Below are 25,023 nucleotides of genomic sequence, written 5' to 3'. Positions count from 1 at the left end.
TGGCTGTAATTTAAGATTAATATAGTCATAATGGGTAAAACTGGTTGGAGGTGGTACACTAAATGGGAAGAGTGAAGGAGCATGAAATGGCTAGGAAGGGTAGGAGGCCAAAGCAAGCAAGATCTTGAAGGGACTGTGTTTATAACAAGGATTGAAGCATTTGCTGTGTGGGGAGGAAGAGCCTTTCCTTCTCTGGGATGGGCAAAGCTAAAGGAGGTAGAGAACAAAGATAACTTCCAGGTAAAGATGATTGAACATCTTCCTAAGCTTTTCATCAGCACTGGTGATGGTGAATGACCAGCCAGGAGTGAGCAGCATACAGTAAACTGTAGGCTAGAGGTAAATATTTAAAGGCACAGAAAAAATATTCAGAATGTTAAGTCACAAAATAGTATTAGTATTATGATCCTGTTTGTTAGAAACATGTAGGATTTGAAGGGGAAAAAAATCACACTCCAGTATGTTCACAGTCACCTTCTCTGAAAAGGGGAGAGTTCTAGGTGATTTTTATTTTCTTCTAGACAATGTGTGTGTATTTTCTGCCATAAACAGGCATGACTTTTGTCATCAGAAACCCAGCAGAGTTTAAAATATATTTGTTAAGCTTATATAGCATGCCTGTCTCGCAGAACTGGAGACGAACCTGTTTGTTAACTTCTTTTCTTTTTCCAGCCCATTTATAATTCTTGAAATGTACAGTAACTTCTGTGCTCCTGAGAGGCAAAGCTGTGGGTTTTCTTGGGCTGGCTGGGGCCCTATCTCACTTTGAAGGGTGCCCCCTGCTCACCAGAGTGTCTTCTTTAAGCCCTCCACTAAAAGTGAGAGCTCTCATTTCAGGTCCCAGCTCCCAGAAGGCTTTCAGCCCTGGGGTCCCTCACCGCTCCCCAAGCCTCTCCCTGCCTTTCTCCTCAAGGACAGGACTGGATTCCTCCTTTCTCCCCATCCCCAGCCTCAACTATAAAAGCTACCGTGCTGGCAATGAACTCATCTCCTTCATCTCCCTGCCTCCAAACGTTTTCTCTCTCAAATTGTTAAAATGTTATTCAGTCCTAGATCCTAGTGGGAGTGGGAGATAGAATAAAATAAAAGGCGTTGATTTTTCCCCCTTTAAAGGGAAAGGAAGGGGATAGCAAAGAAAGGGAGCTGCTAATCAGGACCTGCAGGTGATGGTATCCCCACCAAGTCTTGCTGTGTTCACAGAAGCTTCTTAAATATTCCCTATGACTACAGCGCCTTGGACTCCAGTCTCAAGCAGTTGTTTGCAGAGGATTTCAAAAGAAATGAAGGCTCAGGCCTTTTCCAGCAGGATGATTTTTTTTTCCTGTTAAGGGTGGAGGATGATAATGTAGAAATAAACAGTGTTGAAAAGTGGAAAGCCCAGCTTGAAGTTCTCCTATGTGAAGGGTTTCCTGGGCCACTAGTGGGCTCAAGGAGTGGAGATGCCTGGGGCCTTTCCACGTTTTTTGAATGTTAAACAGAAACAAATGCAATGGTCCAACTCCTTTTCTTTTCTTCAGATAACTGCACAGGAAGGTTAGGAAGGGGATATTATCTCTTATAATACCTGATTCCCAAAAGCAGAGAAACATCAATCTTGCATGTCTTACAGAATCTAGCTTTACATGTTCTAAGCTAATATAATAAGATATAGAAAGGTTAAACACAGTGTGCAAAGTCACTCGGTTATTTATCTATTTCTTTTATTTTATCCATTATTGAATACTTCTGGTACATTTTAATTATCTCAGGTCCAGAGATTTAATCCAGAAGCTATTCTAACTGTTGGGAATACAATACTGCCCTTGGGTGCTTATAATTCAATCATGGCAGGGCTGAGACTCAAACTCAAGACCTTGATATTGGCCTAGTATACTTCCTCCTTCAATGTATTACAGTTTTTTAGCGTGATTATCTGGTTAATGAAAAGCTCATTTTAATTTTGCCAAAACCTTTCAAACATTTCATTTAAAAAACGGTAACAAAAGCAATTATTTGTACTCTAAGCATACAGCACGAAAAGAGCATCTCAAATTTCTGGGGGAGCCTTACCTTATGCTTCTAAAACTAAATTAGCTATGTTTAGTTTCATCCAAGAAATCTTACAATGCCAGGAGAGATGCCTTGGATTTGTAACAATAGCTTTCTTGTGAAACTCCCAGAGCTTCCATCTATGGTATCCTAGTCTCCCCTCAATATCACTTAGACTTTAACAGAATGATCTATAAGAAGAAAAAGAATGAGATATTAGACTTGAAATCATGATTAATGAGACCATTAGACTATATATCGGTTACCTAGTTTTCTGACTATCAATCATTATTTGGCTCTATGAACCTGATGGGGAACTTCCTAAAACAAATATTTTCAGCATCATAGAAAGATAGGGGTCTTTAAATGACCATCGAGGTCATTTAAACTCAGTAGAACTGCCATCACCAGGACCTAACTGGTTGTCCCATATCACATCTACCTTCAAGCTCTAGCTAGCCCATACTTGGTTGTTGGATGACAGGCCATAGGAGAAAACCTCTAAGTGGACAGTAGATGAGAGGAAGATATCTCCAAGGCTTGTGATAAACTAAATGGAGGGTTGAAGAAGCCAAGAGACCAAAGGAGTGCAACCATCAAGGGACTGTATTCTGCTGCCACTCTAACAATCAAAAACTAAAACAAGAAGGTTCGGTTGACAGGGTTAAAGGCAGCCTGGTTGGGAGGCCACCTTTGCTAACAGCAGCCCTGGCCATTGCTGAAGGCAGTGGAGAAACCCCATGGAGCTGGGGCAGAGGAAAGCTTACCCCCTCCCAGGAGCATGGGCCATTGGAGAACAGGTTCTCCAAATGAGAGAAAATGTCTGACCTATTATTTCAGTTTCCAGCTTTATATTTTTTCCAGTTCAAGTCAGCTCAGGGACACAGTCTTGCACAAATCCAGGACTCCTCTCACAGAAGCCGAACAGTGGCCTTAGCAAACATGGCCAAGGGCTCCATGACCTTGGAGAGCATCTTCTGGGTTTCTAATGTGAAATGAAGCACTCTGGTGGAAGGTCAGTCATGGAGGCACAAATGGGGAGGGTGGAGAGCTAGAGGGGCTATAGCAGTTGGCTGTGTAGGCAGGGGGTCTTTGTGAGCACAGGCCCCTGAAGGCTCAGACAATTGACAAATTTATCCACGGTCACAGCAAGAAAGGAAGCCCAGCTAAATTAAATCCATGACTATCACCAAGAATCCTACTGTGGCTAAAAAGTCAGCCTCCCCATCAGCCACTGAATCCTTTTAAAAGAGCTGATAATAAGGAGAAATTGTGAATGGCTTAAATTTTCTTTCCCTTTCCATTTCCTTTCCGGCCAAGATGTTAATGAGAATGAAAAGCTCAAAGTGCACAGAGAGAGGAAATGAAAATAATCTGGAAAATATGGACTGTAGAGACAACTAAAACTAATACCATACGTGATAGACATTACAGTTTACAGAGCCTCCTTCTAGATGGGAACAAAAATTAAAAAGTAGAATGACACGGAAGACTCAGCCTGGAAACTGGGATTGTGGACTGTGGGCCTGTCTCCTCAGCTGCTTCAAGTATAAAATAGGAAGTTGGACATAGGGATTTAAAGTTCTAAAATTCAGAATATGAATTCTCCAAAACCTCTAACACTGAATTTTCTATGCAGAATTCAGTTAACAACTAATAGTACCTATGTTTCAGGACCATTGTGAAAAATAAAACATACAAGATACACTTATGATGAAGGAGGACACATGTATTTAATATTCATTAAGCATTAATTTCTATCAGTAATCCTGCCAGATAAAAATTAACGTGATTCCCAGTTCAAAGATAAGTGTGTTGAGGCTTAGAGAAACTGGGGGAGATGTCTAAATTCACGTATGTACTCACCGTTTGAATTCGAAGCCCATACTAAAGCCAGGTGTGGCATAGTGGTTCGTTCAGGCTTTGTGGTTCATTCATAGTGATTCGTTCCAGCTTCTAGGGAGTCAGAGGGAGGAGGATTTAAGTTCAAGACCTGTCTGAGCAAAAGTGTAAGACCCCATCTGAAAAAGAAACTGAAAGCTAAAAGACTGGGGAAGGGATGGTAGGGTATTTGCCTAGCAAGCAAAAGGCCATAAGTTCAATCTGCAATACTGCCAAAAATAAACACCAAAAGGTCCATCTTGATAACTTTTGCACAATACAGCAATTCGGATAATATATGTGCAGGTTCCTGGAACACAATAGATTATCAATAAATATCATAATGTCTAGAATACCACCCATTATGATGAAGTATTTTAATATATGTTTATTGAATGAATGAGTAAATGAGCAAATAAACTTTGTGTCCCATAAAGGTTATGACACTGAGGTCCTAGATTTTTTATGGCAATCCAGTCCTGTGGCACAATAAATTCAGTTACTGAGGGGACTCTCAGGAGCGAGATAAGGAAGAGGTGTCTATCCAAGGAGAGAAATATGGAAAAGTCTGGATAAGGCACAGTGCCACATGAGTACACAAAAGGTAGGCCTTAGGTGTGCTTGGAGACTAAGATTCTATCTTAAATTTAATCTTAAAATGAATTAGCAAGATCAAGGAAGAAAGTGTCTAATTTACTGGGTTTTTTTCTTGCAATAAAGAAATAAACAAGGTTTGGAATTCTAAAGAGGCATCTCCCATATCCATACCACCTTCCCGAGTTCTTTTTAACTTTACACAATCACTGTTCCGAAGAAGGGAAATCAGTGATGAGCTTCTGAGTAGAGTGCATATAACCACGCTCTGCGTAGAAAAGGTGGAAAAGAACTGAACTGAGAAGGCCCTTCTAAAACTATGGTTAAAAACCTTGCTCCAACCCCATAGCAGGTCAGGCTCCATGGCTAATAATCAAGGAGAGGGGATGGTTTTAAAAGAACAAAGATCTCCTTCTTGGGAGAAAAAAAAATCACTTTTACAAGCAGCTGCCTTTACCTTCCTTTCCTACTTTCCTTGCAAAGACCAAGGTTGCTGGATGTTAAATGGTCTTGTCTCCTTTCTTAGAACTCCCACAGCCACACACAGCATCTAGTCCCAAGAGGTAAATTCTCTCTACTTCATCAATAGAACCAACAAATAGTTTGAAAAATAAGGGAGAGGAGAAAAATAACATTCGAAGTAAGTAAATCACCGGAGCATGAAAGGAGCCTTCTCAAAATACAGGCACAAGGGCAAAGAGAGGTGACAGAATGAAAAGCAATGTGTGCTGTCCTCCAGGGCACAGAAGAAACTAAACTAGTATAGGAGCCTAAGGAATGCGTTCTTCCAAATTGCTAATCAATGCTAGATACTAACACCAGCAACCGCTAATAATGAAGAAAGAATCACCTCTCTTCAGCTGTAATTATTTCTGACATAGGTCTCCATGAAGAGTGTCAAGACTCAAGTTAGCAGCTCGGTGTGATAATAACCCAAGATTACCAGAAATTCACAATGTCTGGAGAGGAAAGGGCTTGGAGAAAGGGAAGTGGCAATTAGAAATACTTGTCATGGTAATTGCATTGTGAATAGCAGACATCCACTTTTCCACTGCCAGTGTGTATTTTCTTCTGGCTGACTTTAGAAAAACATCTTCCGGGCAGGTACAGCAATAGAGGAATACATCAAAATTTCAAAAACAACAGTGTGGAAAAAAATATTACTTCTCTCCAAATGAAAGTGTATTAGATAACAAAACCTCCTGAAATTCATAGGGCTGAGCGTGACATTACTTGACTGGCCTGTGAAGCTGCCTTAAGCCAGCTACTGACCATCTGATCTCAGTGGCATCTTCATTCCATGTCAACATACTGTCTTCTGTCAAGACCAAAACAGCTCTCAGACTTATTCTTTAATCATCATCAAATGGGTACACCAAAAGTTGCCCAGGATGGAGATAGGCTGAGCATATACAATGACAATTGGTCAGCCAAAACCTCTCAGATAGCAAGCCTATGAGGTGATGTGGGGGTCTAATGGACCCAGTGAGTAGGAAAGTGCTTTCTCTTCTGTACTCTTTAGAAAATGGTGAAGAGTCCAAGAAACATAGACACTCGTCTGAGTCCTCCATGCTGAGAGTTCTCTGCCCTAGAGCTAATGCTGAATGACACATCCACCATTTCATGTGGAACTCCAGTGAGCAAAATGAATCCCTGACCATGCCAGTCTGAGACCTAAAATCCTCCAGTGGTTCTGTGGCTTGTTGCATGAGCGATGGTCTCCTTCGTATAATCTCCTGAACCCACAAGGTTCTATGTGACACGGCTTTTCTCTAACTATCACCAGTCAGTGTCAATACACTCATGTCATGTTTTTGAGTTCTAGTCAGTTGATGACGGTCCTCAGACACACCAGGCTCCTCAAGCCTCTCTACTTTCATACAAGTTGTTCTCTTTGAGAATCCTTTTTACATACTTAAGCATTTCATTGTGTGTTCAAGATTCAGCTCTGGAGCCTTCTCCTCTCCTTATTCTCATCTCTCTCTCACCTGGGACATCTCTTGCTGCAGGGCTGCATCTATAGGCTTACGTGGCATCTGAAGCATTTCTATATAACAAGATCATACCCTATACCACCTACCCATCCGTTTCCCCACTAGGCTATCTGTGGCTGGAGGAACAGGGTTTTGTCTTTCAGCTCATTTTCCCCTGGATGGGTTATCGTAAGGAGCTTTATATGCCAGAGCTGAGGTTAAATGGAATCCACAGATAAGAGAAAAAAAGAAAGAAGAAAATAAAATTAGATGTCTAAGGGAGAAGCTACTACACGCAGAAACAGAAAGTCTAATCTCTTTCATAAGTAATGGTTTTTCCAGTTCTACACATCAGAAACCAAATTCTATATGTCAGGGAGTCAACCTTTGAGCCTGGTGTCTATATTTTTGAAGTATTTGAAGAGTTGTTGTTGTTTTTTATTTTAGGAATTTATGGTGGTTAAAAACGGAAGCTAGAACTGAAATGGGAACTGAAGACACACTCTAGGGAGAGAATCCAATGACCTCTGTGTGAGTCCTCTCTGATGAGTCACTGGTGGACAACCGATGCCCTTGGCCCTCCTGGACCTTCTGCAGGTTACTCATGATTCTGCCTCACGGCTTAGTCAAAGCCAGACTGGAGACAACTTTGAAAACTAACTCTCATTCTCTAAGAACCTACTAAACGCTAGCTGTGTTTCTATCACCTGAAGGCACTAAATCCCCAGCCTGAACTCCGTGTCTGGTTTCTCTGACCATAGAATGCTGAGATTCTTCAGTGTTCCATCCAATAAGGGTAGTTTTAGAGATTGCTTAGTGTCTTTCTCCTGCCCCCATTTAAGCTTATTTGGACCACCTTCTTTCCTGTATAACACAAGCACACATCCCCTGAGAAAGGCAATTTGAGACTTGACATTAGTTTATTACTTGATAGTGAGTGATCTTGGCCAGTATGGGACCTGTGACATCTCCATCACATATGTCAGATATTTAGCTTCATGGAAGTGATTTGCCTACAGGAAGAATAGCTGGGGATCCAGGGAGCAAGAAAGTAGTGAGAATCCTAGATGCAAGGTTTCCATTTGGGCTTTGCCTAATTCAAAAATGGACCATGAGCAGCAGTGAAGGAACTGTTTTCACAAGGATATCTGTGATACTTGAGGCACAGCAGTACCACACCAAGACACAGGGGACAAACGATGACCCTGGGTGTGTTCTATTTACATAGTGATGTCAGGAGAATTTGCAGGTAAGAATAACAGAAAGCATTACCTTGGGCAGGAAAGCACGAGCAGGGTTCCCTCCTCAAGTGCTTGTGGGTAAAAATTGTCATCAGAAAGCTGGCCCAGAAGAAAGAGTACCATTCTTAATCATTGATGAGACACCCCTAGAAGTACCCAGAAATATCTGGATTGTGGGATAGGATAAAGCAAGATCCTAAAGAATCCAAGGTCTTGCAAATGCAAGTGGAGCTAAAGTCTTGTTCATACAAATTCACAAAACAGGAAAAGATTAACATTATGAAAGCAACTATAGTCATACCTTTTGCTACAGTTTGAAAATGTTTTAGCTCCTCCAAAATTCATTTTGAAATTTGATTGGTTATAACAGTGTTGGGAGGTAGGGTCTTTGAAAATGAGTAGGCTAAGCTCAAGCCTGTAATCCTCACCATGAGTAAAAACAAATCTCTCTTCTTTATAAATTACCCAGCCTCAATAATTGTATTACTGGAGAAGAAAATGTACCAGGATACCCTTCCTATGAAAAATTATCAGAAACTATAACTATTTCTTCTATAAAGAAGTTATTCAGTAAGTATTAAGTTTATAATTGAAGAAGGATCATGAGGGAATGGGAAAGAATCTCTTTTATGTAGCCAGTCCATACTGAAATAACCACAGCTGCCATCTCTCTGAGTGATGCTTGGATAATTTTGTTTTTCTTCCTTCCCTTCTTCCCCCCACTCCTCCTCCTCCTCTTCCTTCTCTTCCTCATGTACCAGTACTGGAGTTTGAACTCAGAGCTTGAGCACAGTCCCATAACTTTTTTCTGCTTAAAGGTAGCACTCTACCATTTAAAGCACAGTTCTACTTCTGTCTTTTTTCTGGTTGGTTGGAGATAAGTCTCATGGATTTTCCTTCCCAGGCTGGCTTCAAACCCCAACTTTCAGATTTCAGCATCCTGAGTACAGGTGTGAGCCACTAGTGCCTGGATTTGGTTTAATTCTTTCGAATATTTTCCCTGGATGAGACACTAGGCAATCTGAGATCCCCCTTCTGAGATTACAGTGCCCTTCTCCTCCCCTCCAGCAGTTATCAAAGCTGCTCTGAGCTGATTCAACAGCCTACAGATTCAGAAAGCCGTCCTGAAAGAAAGAACTTGAAATAGTTCCTTCAGTGCTCTGCTTTTACCTGCCCTCCTCTGGCCGCCCATCCAAGCACAGCAGGACTGTGCATGCTCCCACTCTAGTCCTCTAAAGTCTTCTTTCATGAGAAGCTTCAGCATCTAGGGCTTGGGAATAGCATCCATCTCTTGTAGCATTTTGTAAGTTTTGCCCTTAACATGGGTATTGGCACGTCTGACAGTTGTTCTGTTGAAAAAGGAAGGAAGGGCGTTTTACAGTTTAGCTGCTAGGAAGCACAGATGTTAGCAGCTGTGTCATGAGGAGGTGGTAAAGGTGCACGAAAGGTGGAGGAGCATTAATCATCTTCCAGCAGCTGCTCATTAGCCTGCACATGTCTTGTTGTGCTTTCTTCTCCATGTGGCCAACAGCCACACTATTCCAAAGCACACTAAACCAGGTTTAAAGGAGGAAGAGAAGAGCCATCTGAAGGGGAACATGGAAAGCAATATGCAAGGCAGCTGAAGATGCTCCTGAAGCATTGTGAGGTGCCCTCAGGCTCAGCCTGAGTCAGCACAGCACAGAGTCGCCAGCGAGGCTGCAAGAGATACTCCTATCTATCCACTTGCAGGTGTGGGGAACAGGTTACAGGGGCAAAGTGTTCTCCTATTTAAGTTCTAACTTTCAAGCATCAGGAAAAGATGCTGATGCAACCTCCCCTGTAAAATCAAATGCTGAGTCAATTCCGTGTGAGTACAGGCGCAGTTCTCATCGATGGACTGGAAGCCTTTCGGGCCTCAATATATTTAGCCTGCCGAGATCTCACCTAACCTCCATTTTCTTTTATTTCAATAGGGGGAATAGAAATAATAGCCTCAAATACTGACAGAGCAATATTCAAATCAGCTCCTGAGAATCTGAGCCTGCCCTTCCAGCCTGTTGCCAAGCACTCGATTCTAAGACAGCACAATGAAGTCAATACTTTGATCCCTCACATGCAGTGCACCCTTTCATATCAGGCCCCACTCCTTCAAGAGTCCTTCAAGTCAGCCAGGTGCCAGTGGCTCATGCCTGTGATCCTAGCTACTCATGAGACTGAGAGCTGACGATTGCAATTCAAAGCCAACCAGGGCAGAAAAGTTCATGAGACTCTTATCTATAATCATCTGTTCAGAAAAAGCTGGGAATGGCCCTGTGGCTCAAGTAGTAGAGTGCTAGCTTTGAGCACAAAGAGGCTAAAGGACAGTACCTGAGTTCAAGCCCCAGGACCAACAAAAAAAAATAAGAAAAGAGAAAGAATCCTTGAGGTCATGGTGTAAAGACAAATACCTTTGCTTGCCTGAACCTGTGCCACATACCCTTGCTCTCTGTGTGTGCCACAAAGAGAGAAAAGACATGCAACTTAAGAGTGGCCATCTAGGGCAAGGAACAATATGCAAACCTGCAAACCCAGCTTCTTGGAAGACAGAGGTAGAAGAAATGTGAAATCTGAAGTGGGTTCCCAGAAAAACCCAGGAAACCCTATCTGAAAAATAAACTGAAGTAATAAAGGAGTGGAGGCCTGGCTCAAGCGCTTTCAGGTGGTACAGTGCTTGCCTAACAAGTACAAGACCCCAGGTTCAACTCCAGTACCACAAAAAATAATTAACTTATTATAAAAAATAAATAAACCCCATTTGGCCAAGCCTGGCAAGCTTAAAGCTGGAGTGTGCAATATGCTTCTTATCCAACACTTTCAGCAGCTTCCATAAGAAGTGCTTTTAATCACAAATAATACTAAATAAAAGCTGGTCATGATGGCTCACACCTGTAATCTTAGCTACTGGAAAGGCTGAGATCTGAAGATCATGGCTTGAAGTCAATGCAGGCAGTTCACTAGACTCCATCTCCTAAATAAACAGAAAAAAAGTTGAGCTAAAGGCATCATTCAAATGGTAGAACACTAGCTGAGCAAGCAAGCTGAGTTAGTGTGAGGTCCTGAATTGAAAGTGCAGTACCAATGCCCCCCCCCAAACACACACAAATTTTTTCCAAGTCTTTCCATTTCCTTATGAATGGAGCAATGTCATTTTTTCTGATGGAAGCATAGCATTCCATTGTATGTGTGTGTGTATATATATATCCATTGTGTGTGTGTGTGTGTGTGTGTGTGTGTGTGTGTATATATACACACACACACACACACACACACACACACAATGGAATGCTATGCTTCCATATATATATATATATATATATATATATATATATATATATATATATATATATATATACACATATATACCACATTTTCTTGATCCATTAATCCACTAAGAGGCATCTGGATTAATTCCATATCTTGGTAACTAATGCTGCAATGAATATGGTTGTAATTGTAGCTTTAGTGTGGCTTACACTATGGTCATTTGGGTAAATGACCAGGAGTGGAATTGTTGGGCCATATGGAAACTCTCCATTTAATCTTTTGAGGAACCTCCATACTGCTTTACAGAGTGGTGGAACATTCCTATCAACAGTGTTGTAGTGTTCCTTTTTGGACACATCCCCACCAGTATCTGTTATTGTTAGTTCTCTTGATAACAGCCATTCTAACTTGGGTGAGGTGGAACTTTAATGTTGCTTTAATTTGCATTTCTTTTCTGGCCAGAGATGTTGAACATCTCTTCATGTGGCATTCTTACTTCTTCTGAGAAGTCTCTCTTTTAGCCCATTAATTAATTGGGTGGTTGTTTTTTTTTGAGGTTTTGTTTGGGATGGGGAGGATCATTTTTTTGAGCTCTAAGAATATTTTAGATGCAAGGCCCTGGTATGATGCATAGGACACGATAAAGTAAACAGAATTGTAAACATTCACACAATGAAATCAAAGAAGGATATTCTTAAGAGAGGATCACAAGGCCTCAATAGCTATGTGCATATGATCATATAAAATTATGCTTATTGAAAAATTCCAAGAAATGGAAACAAGAGGGTTTTTATTGTTTTATTTGTGGTTCTTGTTGCCTCTCTCTTGTATGGAAGTTTATCTGATTTGGGAGGAGGGGATGGGAAAGCACAGAAAAGATGGGACAAAGGGTGAACTAATTCAGCAGTGATACTCACTAGACACTATGTTGAAAATGAACTATACAACTTGGAGGAGGGGGTCAAACTGGGAGAAAATGGGGAGTGACACTGTTCAAAAAGAAATGTAGGGGCTGGGAAGGCGGCTCAGTGGTAGAGCGCTTGCCTTGCATGCATGAGGCCCTGGGTTCGATTCCTCAGCACCACATAAGCAGAAAAAAAAGCCGGAAGTAGCGCTATGGCTCAAGTGGTGGAGCGCTAGCCTTGAGCTGAAGAGCTGAGGGACAGCCCAGGCCCAGAGTTCAGGCCCCATGACCGGACCAAAAAAAAAAAAAAAAAAGTACTCATTACCTGACTTATATACCTGTAACTCCTCTGTACATCACCTTTACAATAAGTTTTAAGTGAATGGAGCCTTATATACTATTCCATAGGAATTTCTGGCAGGGTGGATGCAGCCCTTATCCATTAGGCTGCATGTTGCTTCCCCCCATTGAGGTTTGGTCAGCCATTGGTTACAAATGCTGGAGTCTCCCACTGTCTGTTCCACCCTTCCTGCTCTCTTTCCCAGCAGGACCATCATGCCAACCTTCCTCTTGTCCCAACTATCATATTATAGGTGACCACATGGTTTATTCCATGCCATATCCTGCAGACAGGTCACTATTCACATACCATATTTCACAGCTCTCGCTCGATATCAACCTTTTTTATGGTCTTGATATGTTTATATGTTTATATGCCCCCCCAAGGGAATGACACAGGATTTGCATTTCAAGAATTTTAGGCAAACCAATGCATTCTTTCCTCCTTTATCCAAAGAGACCTTCACTAAAAAATGTTCTTCCTTAAGTCTCTCAGTTGAAGCTTTGAGTGATATCTCCCTGAAGTACTCTCAGAAGCTGTGCACTTCTCCATCTCTACTAAGATTGAATGACCTAATTCACATCTGGGCAGTGGGAGTGAAAGCCCGCTTTGCAGAATAACATGAAGGACAAGAGATCAAAATGCCATCTGCTTTCAGGGCCAGTCCCACAAGTTGCTTTTCAGACAGAAGACCGGGGCTCTTTCTAAAAGAAGAGTCAATTCCTCTTTCCCTTCCCACTCCCTCTGTGATAACTCAGAGCTATTCATTTTTAAGTGGTTTTCTTCATTTCAGTAGTTCTACCTTGGGCATTTTGCTATTTTTATATTATTTATATGGGTGCGATCCTTTTGTGATGATTATCTGTGATTAATCCTCGCAGCTATGGGAAAATCAGTGTAACGGCTTGTACCACATCTAACAAGAGTTGATGCTTGTGTAGCTTTTTTGTGTTAAGCAGCTTTGCAAGTTCACTTTAATTGACAAGAGAAAAGGAGGATCAGCAATTAAAAAGGTGTTTATTATTTATTTTTAATTTATAATTTATAAAAATTATGTATCTAGTAGACAGATAATAAAGCAAGCTTTCAGCATGATTTAATGAAGCCAGGTGGCCCATTAGCTGGGCCCTAGCGCCCTCCAGAGACCAACTTGGTATCCTCTCCTCCTTTGGTGTAAGCTGCTATGAAACTCAAGTCAGCCTCTGACCAGTTGGAGGCAGAAGAAAGAATCTTCTGCTAGTCCTTGGAAGGTGATCACAGCATGGATCTCAAACTACCATTTAAAATAATAGCTGTGACTAAATTATCGGGGCCATTAGGAGAGCATGGAACAGGAAAAGGCCCAAACTTCCCAGAAGTGTGGTGCTGGCACCCAAGCAACATAGCCACAGTCTAAAGGGTTAAAAGGGAGAGTTACAGGACCATATTTCTTTCCCTGAAACATCAAGCAAGTTCATATGCATACATTTCTCTCCACTAAGACCTAATTTTCTACCATTTTCTTTGATTTGCAGCTCCCTTTTACCCATTTCTTTGATTTAATGCCCAATTATTTTTTGTCCCATTGCCAGTAAAACAAAATATTTCATAACTGCTTCTATGAGATTTTTGGATACCACTTTAAATACAAAACTTATACACCTTCTATGGAAAAATTTAGAGGAGATTAGTGAACACCTACATATGAATTCTGTATTTATTTTGATAAGCTGTGCTAAGGTTGACATTTAAAAGCATCATGCTATGTGGTAATGAAGTCCCAGCATTCCTTGGTTTCTTAGCCTCTTCCCAGCATCCTCCACAGCATCAGCCTGACAAGGGATCGTTGAGACCTCACTACTCTGGCCTACTTTCCTTCCTCCAGCAGCATTGACTAAGTGAACAGAGAGCTACTCAGATAGTGAGGTGATGGACTGATTTCATACCTGCCTGGTTCCACACCTGGCACCACTGATCAACCATGCAGCCTCGGCTGGTCACCTGGTTGACTCGGTTCTCACGTATAAAACAAGCATTTTGAGTCAAATGTTTTCAAATTTTATTATAGCAATAAACCTCTGATTCCCTTCTGTGTCCTAGAAACAGGAATTAAACCCCCAGACCAACAAGGAAATTGAGGAAGGAGAATATAAAGCATCAAGAGGCAGCTTTTCAACTCTTAAAATCCCTTTCTCAATTTAAGCCTCTTTTGGCCTATTTTTTGCATGCATATATACCAGGACAGTAGGACAGAAAGCGGTCTTACAGAAATTTCCTTCCATTTGTTTGACAATCCCATTTCTTTTTCTTCTCATCCTGTTTTACAGCTTACTGCTCTGTTCACAAAACTTTGTTCTGAGAAGTATATGTGAACTTCATAAAAGCCATATAAGCAGGAGCTAACTTGGGGAATTCGAAATCCATTGTCCCTAGACAAATTCTGGAAATGAGGTGACAGAATTTTGCTCTTCATTTCCAGGACTGATGATAAGAAAGAACTAATTGTTATTTGGGCAAACCCCAAAATCTCCTTCCAAGTCTGTCACATTAAATGTCAAGGCCCCTAACTAAGTTCTATGATCTAGAGAGGACCCAATAGCCCCAATCTAGGTCACCAGCCATCAGCCTAGGACTGTTAGGGGTTTTATGGAGGACTAGAGATAAGTGTAGTTGTGGAGGTGGTAGGGAAGGGATGGTAGGGGAAAAAAAGGAGGAGGCAACAATGCTTGATATGAAATGTACTCATTACTTTGCTCATGTAACTGTAAGCCCTCCATACAGTATTTTTACAATACAAAACATATTTTTAAAAAAGATCTAGAGGAACAAAGAGCCCAGGAAAATATGAGACAAAACACCAAACAACAGACCAGAGGATCAGAGGAAAGAAGACAAGAAAATCAGAGCTAGTTGAGAAAGTCTAAAAGGAAATTAGACTGGACTAGATAAGCAGAGATTTCCAAAGCTACCTCAACTAGGAGAGAGCCTGGATAAGTTACCAGTCCCAGGTTAAGATTGGGTCATATTGTACTGCATATCAATTCAGATTAGCCCTTGCTGGGAGGCCAGGGAATTTTTTGTCCTTACTAAGAGCTAGGATGCCCTCAAATGTCCAGAGAATTCCTGAGCATTCCATCATGTTACTATTCCCTTGTTCTATGATGGTATTTGGTCCTTAGGAGTAGACAAGGGCCTACCACCTGCTTGGGATAGAATGAAGCCAAGAAATCCTGAAGAGATAGTGGCTTGGACACCATGCTCTTTTTTTTTTTTTTTTTTTTGCCAGTCCTGGAGCCTGAACTCTGGGCCTAGGCGCTGTCCCTCAGCTCTTCAGCTCAAGGCTAGTGCTCTACCACTTGAGCCACAGCGCCACTTCTGGCTCTTTATGTGGTGCTGAGGAATCAAACTCAGGGCCTCATGCATGCAAGGCTAGCACTCTACCACTGAGCCAGTTTCCCAGGCCTTTTGTATTTCTATATCAGTTTCTTGTTATTGCATGTAATTGTGGGCACTGAACACAGCAGGATAAATCTGTAAAGTACCTGGAACTACATGGGAGACTTTTGGAACTGGGGGTCTTCAGGAAGCCTGGAAACACAACTGTAATGTGCACAAGTAACAATCTGCAGAGGTCAACGGAGTCTGGTAGCTGTGGATCACCTCCTCCCACACACAAATCCCAGCAGGGAGAGGGAGGTCTTTATCTAACACAAATACACCAGTTTTCTTTCATCCTAACTTTGAACCCACTGATACTTATTAAAATAAGTTGCATTTTTACCCAATATTTACCCTTTTTCTTAATTCTAACCCTAATCCTGACAGAGCACTCAGGCTAAGCCTAGTCCTAACTATACATGAATCCTAATATTAATAAAACTCTTACATTTCACACTCATCCTAACCTTTATTCAGCTTGTAGTTCTAAAATTTATTTTCAGTTTGACCTTCAATTTACCATTTTCCTAACCCTAACCATATTCCTGGCTGGAACACTAACCAAAATCCTGATCCTAATGATAGCCCAATCCTACTACATTGAACAAAAAATATTTGAGGCTTGGTTCACCCCACATGTTAAAAGTATTCCTCTCATACTTCTTGAAATTGGTTGCAGTTTGCCCTCAATCCTACAGATATCCTGACTCTTAACTCTGAAGCTGTCTTGTTCCCTAACATGATCCCTTATATCATCATTGACCTCAAACCCTGTAGTTTCCATTGATCCTAACTTTTCCCAAATACCTAGATCCTAAAACAAATTTCAGATTTACTTAACATCTAACCCACTTCTAACCCTAACCCTAGCCCTAGCCCTATCCAGAAAGCTAACTCTAACTTTAACCCTAATTCACCCTGAATAGTGAATGTAAGGAAATGCTGTAGTTTATTTAAATTTTGCATTTATTTTACATCTAATTGTTAGAAGAAAACTCAGTTTTACTGTAAAACTTATCCTTCCCTAATCCTAAACTTAATCTGAACTAGAAAATTAACCCTAACCCCAATTACCCTCAAATGCTAAAAGTAATATAAATACAAAAGCATTCTTTCATGCCAACTTTGAATCCTTTGAGACTTGTTCAGTAGGTTGCGGTCTTGCCCACTATTTATCCTTTTCTTAATTTTACCCGTAACCCCAACTAGAGTATGCAGGCTAAGTTTAATACTAATTATACATGAATTCTAATATTAACAGCAATACTATATTTCACATTCATCCTAAACTTTCCTCTAAAGCTTATCAATTTGACCCTAAATTTTCCATTTTCCCAACCCTAAACCAGAACCCTGATTATCATGGTTGCCCAATTCAACTACATTGAACAAAAAATACTTGAGTTTTGGCTCATCCCACCTGATACTGCACTCATGCTTCTAGAAGTAAGTTGTAGTTTGCCCAAAATCCTACATATCTTGACTCCAACTCTCAAGCTATTTTATTTTCTTTTTTCTTTCTTTCTTTCTTTTTTTTTTTTTTTTTTTGTCTGTTGTGGGGCTTGAACTCAGGGCCTGGGCGCTATCCCTCAGCTCTTCACCTCAAGGCAAGCAAGCATTCCACCACTTGAGCTACAGCGCCACTTCCGGTTTTCTGGTGGTTTATTGGAGATAAGAGTCTCTGAATCTTTCCTGCCTGGGCTCACTTTGAACCACAGTCCTCAGCCTCTTGAATATCTAGGAGCCACCAGCACCTGGCAAGCTATATTATTTTCTAATACTATTAATCCATTAGGAAAAATACTATTTTTTCCATTGATCCTAACTTTTCTCAAATGCCTACAACCTAAAATAAGCTCCATATCTACTTAATATCTAATTTCCCTACCCTAACGCTATCCAGAAATCAAACTCTAAATTTAACCCTAATTCATCCCAAATAGTTAAATGTAAGGAAAATACTATATTGTTTTATAAATTTTACATTTGTTTTTATCCTAATTATAAGTAAAATTCTCAGTTTTACCCTAAAGCTTACCCTTCCCTAAACCTAACCTAAACCTGAACTGGGAAACTATCCCTAACCCCAGCCCTAAATACCTTCAAGTGCTAAAAGTAACACAAATACACTAGTTTCATTTCACCCCAACTTTGAATCAACTGATACTTGTTAAAACAAGTTGAAATTTATCCAATATTTGCCCTTTTCTTGACTCTACCCTGAACTCCAACTGTAGCACTCAGGCTAAGCATAACCCTAATTATACATGAATCCTAATAACCTTCATCTGAACCTTCACTTGGCTTATACTTTCAAAATTTATTTTCAGTTTGAGCTCATCCCCACTGGAACTCTAACCCAAACCCTGATCCTAATACTGGCCCAATCTTAGATTTAACAACAACTATATATATATATATATATATATATATATATATATATATATATATATATATATATATATATACATATATATATATATACATATATATACACATATATATGTATATATGTATATATACATATATATACACACACACATATGTGTATATATATAGAGAGAGAGAGAGCTTTGATTCATCCCACATGATATTACACTTGTACTTCCTGAAATAAATTGCAGTTTGCCCTAAATCCTACAGATTTCCTGAGCCTTACTCTGAAGCTATCTCGTTCCCTAAGATGACCTCACATCCTGACATAAAGGAAAATACTATAGTTTCCATTGATCCTAACTTTTCCTGACCGCCTAGATCCTAAAATAAGTTTTAGATTTATTTAATATCCAACTCATTTCCTAACCCATACCCTAACCTTAACCATTTGGTAACCTAACCTTAACCTCAACCTGAATTAACACAAAATAGTGACGGTAAGGAATATACTGTAGTTTCTAAACAATCTCAAACTTATTTTTCTTCTATTTCTTAGTGGAAAAATCAGTTTTACTCTAAATCTTACCCTTCCATAACCCTAACTGGAACCAGAAATCTAACCCTCACCTTAATCGGAATTATACCTGAATGCTGTACCTTTATACTGAATGCTATACCTTTACTCATCCTAAGTTTGATTGAACTCATCCTTCTTAAAATAGGTTGCAGTATCTTACCCTATTTCTTAGCCTAACTCTAACCCCTCCTGGTGCACTGAAGCTAACCCTAAGCCTAACACTGTTCTCCAGACCTCTCCCCAACAAACACACAGGATGTGTCAGCTAAATTTTCTCTCCCTGTGGAGCTGGAAGAGCCCGAAAACACTCCCAAAATAAGGGCTGGGAAGGTGGCTCAGTGGTAGAATGTTTGCCTTGCATGCATGAGGCCCTGGGTTTGATTCCTCAGTACCACATAAGCAGAAAACGCTGGAAGTGGCACTGTAGCTCAAGTGGTAAAGTGCTAGCCTTGAGCTGAAGAGCTTTGGGACAGTGCCTAGGCACCAGAGTTCAGGCCCCATGACTGACAAAAATAAAAAACAAAAACAAAAAAAAAAAAAAACAACCAAAATAAGGGCTCTTCCCAGAGTTCAGCTGTAAAGATGGCCCCAGAGGTACCAATCCCAGAGCCTTCCTGCAGAGCATCTCAACAAGCACAGTCCATCCCAGAGAGAAGAAGCCAGTAACCCTGCATCAAAGGAAAGCAAGTTCACATTGAACAACATGACCTTGCCCTTTAGGAGCTTAAACTCTTGAAAGAAATAAAAGTCCTAGTAAAGTTGTTGGTTGTAATACATTCTAAATGCAACCAGCATGTTTTGCATAGAGCAGAAAGAGTCATTTGCAGCCCAGTCTATAAGCAGGAAATGGGCCTGTTATCTTTTCCCTATATTTTCTGGAGGAACTTTGAAAGTTAATTAAGTAAAGGGATAATACCAGGGAAGATAATCTCTCTTGAGACTCCTTACTTTTTACTATGTCAGGCATAACTATAAAGCAAAGAAGCTGGTCTCATATAAAGGCAACAGAAATTTATACACCCAAATGAACATACTTGATAGAGTTTTAGAGGGCTAATAAATAACACCTTGTTCTTCTTCACCTGGAGATGAAAACTAAATGAAAGACATACATGGGGAGTCATACACATAGAACTAAGAAGATCATCAATGTTATTGAATGAAGTTTTTAATGTGTGGCCAAGAAGGTTTGTTAATTATTTGCTAATAACATTATTTCCCATTTAATTTATTTCCCACTTAATCAGACTCATCTACACACGTTTTTTCCCCAATATTAAAGCCAAAAATATGTAATATAACAAATATAAGAGCTGCCCATGCCTGGTCCTCTTCAGGATTAAATTATTCTTGCCCCATGAATATAAAGGAGAGGCTAGAAAATGACAAGCACTAAGTTGGGCACCAGGAGGCTGAGATCTGAAGATCACGGTTCGAAGCCAGCCCAGGCCAAAAGTCTGTGAGACTCTTATCTCCAATTATCCATCAAAAAGCCAGAATTGAGGTATGGTAGAAGTGGTAGAGTGACAGCCTTGAGCAAAAAGAGCCAAGGGGGAACATGAGCCTCTGAGTTCAAGCCCCAGTGATGGTGAAAGGAAAAGGAAGGAAGAGAGAGAAGGGGGGCAGACAGAAAGAAGAGACAGAAGGAAAGAGAAAGAGAAAGAAAGAAAGAGAAAAAGAGACGAAAGAACTAAAGAGAGGAAGAAAGAGATAAAGAAAGAGGGTGGAAATGGGAAGGAAAAAACAACAAGAAGTGACACTGTTCAAAAAGAAATGTACACAATACCTGACTTATGTGCATCACCCTTATAATGAAAGTTTTTTAAAAGGAGGGAGAGAAAAAGGAGAGAGAGAAGGAAGGAAAGAAGGAAGGAAGGAAGGAAGGAAGGAGGGAAGGAAGGAAGGGAAAAGAAGGGAAAAAGAGGGAGGGAGAAGGAGATGGAAGGAAAAAGGAAAAGGAAAAAAAGTAAAATTAAATTAAATTGCCAGCACTATTGTTCTGAAGGATAGTCCTTCACATAGGGTATAAAGGGAAGATGCTCCTCTGTTCCAACTTATCACAACCCTTCCCTTCAAGTGGACTCCTTGGGCCATAGTCTCTTTCTGCAATGCTGCCACTATTCAGAACATTTTGGGATCCTCTCTGGGAGCCCTATTCAGAGCCTGAAGCTCATTCTTTGGATACCTTTGGTTATGGAAAAAATTCATCTCCCGGCATAACATAGTCAAGAATCCTTGGAGTAAAGCTGGTAAGCAGTGAGTGTGGTTCTCTTGTGTGAGGGACCAGCTGATACTGAAGGTGATTGATGCTTGCACCTAATGGCAGCACTGTGGGATTGAAGGTATGGGCCCTGAGGTGATGTTGTCTGAAGCTAAAAATTGAGACACCGTAAGCCAACGGCAGGCTTAAGAGGCTACCTTGCAAACAGAATTAAGGGGCTGAAATTGGAGGCCATTCTAGCAGACTTCAATTGTTTACGGACAGAAACATAAACTTTTGATGTAGAAACCTTTGCATCATCAATTCTAAACATAAAAATGGCATGTGTGAAGTACTCAGAAGTTAATAACTTTGAAGAGGATAGTGTTCATTTCAACTATTCCTGATATGTTTATAGGACAAAAAAAAAAATCGTACTGTCCACACATGGAAAAACAGCAAATGGGAGCAAATGGGAAGAAGGTTGGGCTGCTAGGGTGACTCTTAGCAGTATGGCTCTTTCAACTCAGCCATTAGAGAAAGGATGGGTTGTAAATGAGAAAGCCATTTTTAACCACGCTTTAGCTTTAAAAGAGGTACTGGTCATATTTTCTACTACATTTAAATTTCCCATTGCTTTGCAATTAATATTGTGAGACTACTTTTTACAGGGCTGAGAACTGGTAATGGGATGGAAAAGATGGGTAGGGAATAAAGGTGAGGAATTACAATATAATTAGAAGTTGGAAACTCAAGAGTCAAATGCAGGTTCAGAAGTCAGATCTTAAAACCCTAATGGTTGGCCGAGCACTGGTAGTTCATGCCTACAATCCCAGCTACTCAGGAGGCTAAGATCTGAAAGTCAAGGTTCTAAGTCAGCTCAGGCAGACAAATCCACAAGACTCTTATCTCCACTTTCCCACCAAAAAGATGTGGACCGTTATTAATTTTTTTGCCTTTAGTAAAAGAGATAAAAAGAAGGCAATCAGGGCTGGGAAGGTGGCTCAATGGTAGGGTGTTTGCCTTGCATGCATGAGGTCCTGGGTTCCATTCCTTAGCACCACATAAGCAGAAAAAGCTGGAAGTAGCTCTGTGGCTCAAGTGGTAAAACACTAGCCTTGAGCTGAAGAGCTGAGGGACAGCGCCCAGACCCAGAGTTCAGGCCCCATGACCATATATAATATATATATATATATATATATATATATATATATATATATATATATACCATATATATATATATGGTAATCAAGACCCTGAGATCAAATCCCAACATCAACACAATTAAGAGGGGGAAATGGCATTATATCTCCTTCTCAAGAGATATAAAAGTCCCTGGATGGAGAATAAGAGTTGGGGTGAGGGGATTTGAAAGGCTGGAGACATCTGGGGTGATGAAGTTTGCAATGATTAAGAAAGCATGAGAGCCTTTTCCCCTTCCATCACCTCATAAGAAGGGGAAGGCGAAGGCAGGAGGAGGCTTAGGGAAATGAGGCAACAGGAACCAGGGAGTAACATTCCTACAAAGCAGGCCTAAAGACAGCTGAAAAAATATGGCTACTGACTCCCATCAGAGAACAGTGAGTTAGGACATCACTCCTGAAAAAGCCAGGACCAGGTGTCTGTAGACACCCCAGTCTCGGTGAGAAGAGGGCCACGATCCCTGCCAAGTCATTGTAAATCTCTGTGGGTTCAGCAGCCCTGTGGGAAGGGAGCACACAGCTTACAGGAGAGTGTGAAGAAGCAAAGACATTGGAAGGGGCCACATGTGGGAGAATGAGGAAAGAGGTGACACCGATCAGCATGCACTGTACTCAAAAATGGCCATGTTGAGTTGAAGCCCCTTTGTACAACTACTTAAAGATGATAAAAAGTAAATGTAAACGTTGTACAGGTAAACATGTATAGGGTTGGATGCAAGTATACATAAACGTATTAACCAGAGTATAGTTCTTTGCAGGGGAGAATTCAAATGATGTAACTCCCTAGACCAATGAACTCAGTCCAACAAAATGAATATTGGGAAAGTGGCATTTGAAAGGTATAGGGAGAGACCCAGAGGGAGAAGGCAGATGAATGAAAGGAGGGATAAAGTCATAATACATAATGCATGTTCTATGAAATTAAGAAAATGGAGGGGAAGGATGGGAGAGAAAGGAGTGACATCAATTAAGATATATTGCATTCAAAAATGGATTTATTGTACTCGTTTGTACAACTACTTATAATAAAAATATAATTTCAAAATAAACAAATATATCCTCAGTACTCCCCTCTACTTGTCAAACCTTGTCCTTCAAATCTTGTCCCTGGCTCAAATCCTGCCTGTGGCATTCTAAGCCACCTCAAGATCCTCTCAAGTCTCTGAGGTTGAACCTCTTTTTTTTTCTTGTCATGGGGCCTGAACTCTGGGCCTGGGCGCTGTCCCTCAGCTCTTCAGCTCAAGGCTAGCGCTCTATCACTTGAGCCACAGCACCGCTTCGGGTTTTTTCTGCTTATGTGGTGCTAAGGAATTGAACCCAGGGCCTCATACATGCGAGGCCACTGAGCCACCTTCCCAGCCCCAGGTTAAACCTCTTTTATAACACCAGAAACACCCCTAGGGACCTAAAAGGCTGCTTGTGTGACCACATCCTCCTCCATAAACTGCTTCTCTCCCTTTTCCTTCAGCACCCCCCCATCCCACTTAACCCCACTCATGAAGTCCCCACTGCTCTCTGCTCTCCCACCCCTGCTTTAGAGCCCACTGGATTCTCCATGTCCTCCTGGCTGTCTTATACCTTGCTCAGGTGCAATTATATGTCAAAGATGGCCCTTCTTTGCTCCCTCCCCCATTTCTGCTACTTGGTATGTCTCTGGAGTCTCAGGGTGGATTGGGGAGGCGGGGGCAAGATGTGAGGTTCCACCCTTCCAGTTTGCAGTTTGGGCTCTTTTCAAATATCTAAACAGATCAGACACATGGCAAATGGCAAGGATTCATTTCCTGCCAAGACCCATCACCAGGGCTACTGAAGAGACACATAGTTCTTGTACTACTGTAATTGTAAACTAATTACTTTACCAAAGCCTTTGCCCTTCCTAACTTTCCCAAATGGCAAGTGTCTTCCCCTCAACTGCTAGGTTTCTCCATGCCTGGCTTGTTTTAGGGGTAGCAGGAGAAAGAATAAGTAAGAGAACTGTCTTGATACCCAAATAATATTTTTTTTCTTCCCAACAAGAATGAAAATCCTTTTTTATAAATCTCTCTGTGTATCTCACACAGGACCAGGCACATATAATTGTTTAACAGCTAACTAAGATATATAGTGAAACCCAGGCCCAGATCTAACACACTTCCTGCCAGGACTTTCCTCTATTGGATATTCTCTGGGGCTACATCACATTTCTAAGAGCCAATGAGACATTCCTCTGGAAGACCATGGACATGTTATTGGCTCTTGGAGTAGGAGGGTAGAGACTTCTCACCTTGCCCTACTGTACATGGCTTCCTAGAGAATGCACAGGCCTTCAGGCAAAGAAGTGGGCTCCACGGCCATTAAACATCTGTGGCAATATAGTTCTGTCCTCACTTTTGCCAAGGCATTTGACCCCCCCCAGCCAAGACCCAGCCTGTGGACAGCAAGAAAGGGTGAGAGAGTGAGAGAGCTTGTCCAGGAACCCAACTCCTCCAGAATAATTTGGCTGAGAATAAGAAAGAGAAGCATTAATAATTTCTAGTTTTTCTAATTGACAGTAGTTATGCTACAGAGCCAGTACACTCAGCCAGGGCCCCACACCAAGACTGAGCTCAGACTTTGAACCAGTTGACACATGCTTTGTACATTTGTTGGCATTGCAACTCTGGTATTCTGTGAAATATTATGCAGAACCCCAATATAGAAAGCCAATGAAAATGATAGAAGTGGAGGGGGAAAACAGCAGAGTCTTCACCTTGGCTTTGTCTTTGGTCTTTGGCCTAATTCATTCTCTTCTTGCCTCTAGCCCTGGGGCCTCTAATAAGGAGCCATCTATAAACAACCAGGAGAAGGGAGGGCAGGCAGGAAAGTTGAACACAACACTTGTTCTGTATAAGGCCCCTTAAAGTGAGCTACTTTCTCTTTTAGAAAGGAAATAATGGGCCTGAGGATCAGAATGAAGTCTGACAAGGAACCTGTCAACATTTCCCACATTCACAGTCTTTAAATATTCAAACGCCAAGATGTTGAAG

General features: G+C 41.0%; 1 long non-coding RNA gene across 2 annotated transcripts in view; it reads right to left on the bottom strand.

Annotated features, from left to right (window-relative positions):
• Window positions 1-2,033: 2,033 nt before the first annotated feature.
• LOC138835657 (uncharacterized) overlaps window positions 2,034-25,023 on the bottom strand; it is a 51,077-nt gene continuing 28,087 nt past the window's right edge. The window contains exons 4-6 of one of the 2 annotated variants that reach the window (XR_011374685.1): window positions 10,625-10,706; window positions 3,895-3,984; window positions 2,034-2,219 (exon numbers count right to left, since the gene is read on the bottom strand). This is a non-coding gene — a long non-coding RNA (uncharacterized lncRNA). The remainder of the gene's footprint in view (window positions 2,220-3,894; window positions 3,985-10,624; window positions 10,707-25,023) is intronic. The other variant, XR_011374686.1, reaches the window with a different exon arrangement.

This window comes from Dipodomys merriami, unplaced genomic scaffold (assembly GCF_024711535.1).
Source record: "Dipodomys merriami isolate MVZ:Mamm:240054 unplaced genomic scaffold, mDipMer1.0.p SCAF_24, whole genome shotgun sequence".
Taxonomy (NCBI): Eukaryota; Metazoa; Chordata; class Mammalia; order Rodentia; family Heteromyidae; genus Dipodomys; species Dipodomys merriami.
The sequence above is the reverse complement of the archived record's forward strand: the minus strand, read 5'-3'. Positions and strand labels throughout refer to the sequence as shown.